This window comes from Pseudonaja textilis, chromosome 3 (assembly GCF_049901715.1).
Source record: "Pseudonaja textilis isolate UNSWEBS1 chromosome 3, rPseTex1.2, whole genome shotgun sequence".
NCBI lineage: Eukaryota > Metazoa > Chordata > Lepidosauria > Squamata > Elapidae > Pseudonaja > Pseudonaja textilis.
In genome coordinates, this window is record NC_141992.1 from 166,462,801 (window position 1) to 166,468,800 (window position 6,000).

The following is a 6,000-nucleotide window of genomic DNA, read 5'->3' on the forward strand; positions in this document are numbered from 1 at the left end:
AGTTTCAAATTTGCATGGAATATAGTATAGATAATGTCCCACATGGTGATAAAGCAAATGTTCTAGAACAACTAATCAGAAGAAATGAGCTTCCTTTGCTTTTAGTTGCTAAGATTAAGGTCATGCTACATCAGCCTAGGCTCATCTTGCTTAGTATGTAGTTGCTACTAGTAGGCAGCCATAAAATAAATATAAGTAGTCCTCGACTTACAACAGTTCGTTTAGTGACCATTCAAAGTTACAACAGCACTGAAAAAAGTGACGACCATTTTTCACACTTATGACTTATAGCATCCCCATGTGGTCATGTGATTTACATTTGGATGCTTGACAACAGGGTTATATTTATGATTGCCGTAGTGTCCTAGGTAATGTTTTGCAACCTCTGACAAACAAAGTCAAGGAGTAAGCCAGATTCACTTAATAATCATGCCACTAACTTAACAGATGCAGTGATTCACTTAACAAACGTGGCGTAAAATGGGGCAAAACTCACTTCACAAATTTCTCACTTAGCAACATAAATTTTGGACCTAATTGTGGTTATAAGTTGAGGACTATCTGTACAATCATACTAACCTTACATCTAATCATGGAGTCCCTATTCCATCTTCATGACAAATTGATGACCTTTATTTCTTGTAATAATGAGAATACAGTTCTAATGAAACACCAAGTATGTATGTATGTATGTATGTATGTATGTATATATTTAGGGAATTTATATTGTCGCCTATTCACACATCGTGACTCAAAGGGGCTTACAGAAAATAAAATAAAATAATAAAAATTAAGAAAGGATTATTTAATTCACAAGCTACTGAAAAAAATCGTCCACTTTGTACCAGGAGCAAATTGTTCATTTTACTTGTGATAAACAAGAGTTTAAGATATTGATCTCCATGTTGCTTTCTTAAGATTCCTACATGATACAATCATTCTGATATTATATTTGTGTTTGGTTTGAAGGGGTCTGTGATAATCATCAAACATTTTTAGGTAGCAACACTTCTGGAAAAAAAACGTTGAGTAAAATTATGGTATAGATTTCACAAAATTTGAGCAGTGTTTAATCTGGATTATGGCCACTGTAAAACTCGGTTCACCCTGCACTCAATGTTCCTATTTTGTTAAAATGGGAAGGGAAGAGAAGGACTGGGGAAGCTTTCCAGTATTCAAGGCAGGAGGTGAGAAAATAAGGGTAGCATGTTTCACCAGCCTGGACAGAAGTGGAAAAGGAAATGTAAAGGTTGAATGCAGCTTAGGTTTTTAGGGCTGGGGATATTTCAACCTTCATTGAATAATTAAATTTAAAACAAAAAAAAAACAAAAAAAACCCCACCAATCAATTGCAAATATAGCAGCCTGGCGTTACAGAATGAACTGGCTGCATAAAACAAAATCAGTCACTGGAGGAAAAGTGGCATGCAGCCCATTGGACCAAGGGCTGCTGTTACATAGAATATGAATAGAAGCACTGGAGATGATCTACTGGGGGGTTTAAAATTACTTGAGTCAGAAAAGAGCACTTTTGTATTATAAATCTGTGCTTGAATTTCTGTTGAAATGAATGAATTCAACAGCAAGGAATTGCTGTTACTTTTCCTACATTTCAAATGCTTCTTTTTCAAAAGAGAATGAAAATAGATTTTCAATTTGATAAAATGTCTTCTTAATTTTCAGAAACTATTATTATCTTGCAAATTTAACTTTTAAATTTGATACCAGCATTAGAAATGTCCTGAAATTGATAATTGCATAATGTTTTGCATTAGGTTATTGAGGGCTTTTTTTTTCAGTTTACAGAAAAATTACAGACCAAAAATCATGGTTTATTTATTAAGCTATGCTTACAATAAATCATCTAATACAGTGGTCACCAACCAGTGGGCCGGGGACAACTGGTAGTCTATGACAAAATTTTGGTGGTCCATAGAGAAATGTCATCCCCAAAGCACTGCCCAAAGCAAGTAATCCAGGCTGTGCGGGAACACAGGGCTGCACTGCCCACGTGGCCCAAAGGAACACAAGGCTTGTGTTGCTTGCATTATGAACAACACGAGATAGTGAGGGGAGGGGGGGAAAGGGCGGAGGAGGGGAACTTGCCCTTCGTGCCCCATGCGCCTGGCCAGGCCACCGGGCTGCTGCTTTCTGCTTTCTTCTGCTTTTGACTGCACGCAAGGAAAGCAGCAAAAATCTTTCTTTCTCTCCCCCAAACTCTGCCAGAAATGAGTCTTTGGGACCCTGTAAGGCATTCTGTTTCAAGAGGCTGTCCCAGTGCAACAAGCCTCACAAAGACTCATTTCTGGCAGAGTTTGGGGAAGAGAAAGAAGACTTTGCTGCTTCTGCTGCTTTCTTTGCATGAAACCAAAAATATCTCTCTCTCCTCTGAGAACAGAGCTGGATACGGTATCCTGAGATCCCAAATAAAGAATGATTGATCAGTAGGAAAACGGGGTGGGGAATTTTCCTGCAGATGTTTTTGGGGATTTTCTGGTCCAGTGAGATTTAAAATTATGAGTTTGGTGATCCCTGCAGTCCAAAAGGTTGGTAACCCCTAATCTAATCTATTAAATCAGTTTTACAAGTTACAATCTGTAATTCACACTTAACTTCGGACCAAGTGCTTATATTATGGGTTAGTATGATATGTGAACCAGGTAATTTTTTTTCATGAGTCTGTGTCTATTCCATAATTTCTCTTATTTGATAATGACTATAAAATTAACCACAAAGAAGAGAAGCACAAACAATCAGACTTCGTTAATAAATTAAAATTACATCTATTAAACGAATGAAAAATAACAAACCAATCACTGGAACGCCACACTGATTTAAATGATATAATAGTATTAGGTTAAATTGTATGAAATTCAATAAATATTCTTTAAAATGTTGCAGTGAGATTTATAACAGATCAATATTTATGTTGCTAGCATGCATAGGGTCAAACTGACAATGGATGCCTGATGTATTAAATCGGAAAATAATGTAAAACTTGCAGAAAAAAATGAAATTGTACATAACATTTATGTAATAAGATACAATGTTTAGAATTCCAAAAGCCCACCATATTGTCAATTAGTAATTCTATTTCATATGTACTCATAGGCATCCTAAGTCAATTCTGTAAATACATCATGTTTTACTGAGGAAGTATAATAATCATGTACCAACTCCCTTGCAACCACAAATCATTACATTAAACACGATGTATTAAATCATAGATCATTTTTAAGTCACTGAACACTCTAAAACAGCAACAATAAAAGTGCAGTTTTCATTCCATGATTGTGATTTGAACATTCCCTAGCTCTTTATATCCTCCTTCCCTAAAGTTGAACATTCTGTAGACATGCGCACATTTGTTTTAATGTTTAATGAAGTAAACAGGGCCATACTTGCTTTGCTTGATAACTGCCAACACATGTTCACAAAACATATTTTCACAAAAAAAAAAAAAAATCTACCAAAGATGTAATGCTTGAAGTAAATGTTTCTAAGCTCAGTTGGATTTAGTTTTCAGTTGTTTTCAGTTGTTAAATACAAGGCTTTCATAACATTTTTGTTCCATGAACTGACAGAAACTTACCAGTAAAGAAATCATTTTTATTTGAAAGTCATCAAGAATTTTCATCAAGCAGTATGTTCAGTTCAGTTCAAGAACAAAGGGAGGCTGAAGGTGCAATCTTTGTTTTCCAAATCTGTAGCTTAAAGTCTGTAGGGATTCTCAGTCATCCAGGTCATGGTTGTCCCAAAGGTGCATTTTCAGGATGCTGATGGACTTTCTTGTTTTTTTCTTTGAAGACATTGTGCTTCTTGTCTAAGAACCTTCTTCAGCTCTGACAAGATAGTATGTATAATTTGGGATGAACACCCTTTGAATGGTGGGGAAGTAGGAATGGATTTCCATAGAAAAATTGCAGACTACGGGAACCAGGAGCACCACTCAGGTGACCCCAAGGACACAGATAAACCTCCAAGTGCTTCAAGGACCCTCTAAAAGGATGCAAATGACCAGCTGTCTGCAAGGAGTAGAAATCCTTCCAGTTGCCTCCTGAAAAAGCACCTTTAGGAAAATCTGTAGTTTGCAATAATCTCAAATTAGAATACAGAAGTTTTACAAGTAAACTTAAAAGTTATACACTGATACAGTAATATGGCAATATAAATTGATGAATAAATAAAATTTGTTTTGCACGGTACATCTGGGGATGTTGCCAGTTGTCCACCTCTATGTTAGGGAAATAAATATTTTATAATTATTCAAATTCATTCCACATTCTGTACAATGTTGATCCTTATATATTATTAAAGTAGGGTAATGTTATGTGGGAATGACATTGGGAGGCAGGAGGAACAGCTTCAATAAAGGAGAATATTTGTAGCTCAGGGATGAAATGAGGAGTCCTTGGCACTCCCTGGACATGATTGTTTTCTTGCAAACGTTTCATTACCCTAACTAGGCAACATCCATCAGTGCAGGAAGAGTTTCAGCATAAACAGTGGTCTAATAAAATCTGAGTATGAAGGAGGGATGAGGGTGGAGAAAGCATCTCAGAAGGAACGCTCCCTAGTTTTCAGGAGATTAAAAGTAAGGGGGGAGAGAAGTACTTTCAGGCATGCAAGATTCTGTTACTGTAACATTACAACAAAGTTAGTATTACTACTTAGGGTTGGTGCTTCTTGTCTTGACTACCTGAAAGGGCTGACATCAGTTTTGCAAGTTTTGAATATGATAGTTACTATATTCCTGCAGTTTAATTATACTACACTAAAACACAATATTTTATATCAGTGTTACATTTTGTTTTCAGTTTTTTTTTAATGTATGGCAAGTCAGACTTGAGTTTAAATTGCACTCCTCAGAAACATAATAGAGATGTATAAAAATAAGTCAGAAGATAGCTATATTCAATATGATAGTGGGAAAATTACACACAAATTCTTAGGCATACAGTAAGTTCTATTTCAGCAATACCAGGGCTTTCTTTTTAAAATATAACTACCTTGCAATCTGCAGTTCATTCTGTGGAATGCAGTACTACCTCCAATTTCTCCCTAGGAAAGTGGGAAATTGACTTTCTAGTTTATTTCAATATTTCCTGTCATGAAATTATATGGAGAAGAAATCTGTTATATTTCAGCCATAAACTTATTTCCAACAAAAAGTATTTAGTACAAGAACAGTATAACGCACAAGTCACCTCAGCTAGTCTGTGTCTCTTCATTGTATGCTGCTCAGACTTTGACATATTTTCATGTAAGCAAGATTCCCATCTCCCTTAACAAAATTGTTAGTTTGATGAATTTTGCTCCATGAAAAAAACCCAAAATTTGTCTTTAAAGATGACTAGATTAATGGATTATGAAGTTGCTGTATGACAGGGATTCTCTTAAAATTCTATTAAGAACTGGAGAATAACACAATACCCACAGTAACAGAGCAACAACACATATTCATGTTTCTTTGCCCAAGACATTTTCCCAAGAATTATGTGTTCTGCTGTGGCTCAACTAATAATGCGGCACAAAATGAAACCAGGAAATAATACTTTCAGTTCTGTGTATTTTTAGAATATTTGGATTTTTCCTCCTTCCTGATAATAATATGCTATGATACAAAATATAACTTAAGGAAAAATCCTACACTCAGTGTTTTGTTAGTAAGCACTTAATTCTGAGTTAACAGATCTTAAGCTCTTTGTTTTTTAGATGAAACATTTTGAATATATAACCTTCCAAAGATGAATTAAACCAAGTCAAAGGCAGCTTGTCATGTATTTGGCAAGGAAAGAAAAGAATGAAAACAGTGGTTGAAAAGCAAGTGAGGCTTTTACACATGTTTATCTTAGTGCTTCGTTAATAACATGATAGGAGAAAGCCTACATGAAAATTATTCTTCGTTGATATATTATGCTTGAAATCTTCTTACTTCAATCTGGGTGAGAGTTTAAAACATCTGCTTCATAAAAGCTAAATGTATAAATGGTCTATAAC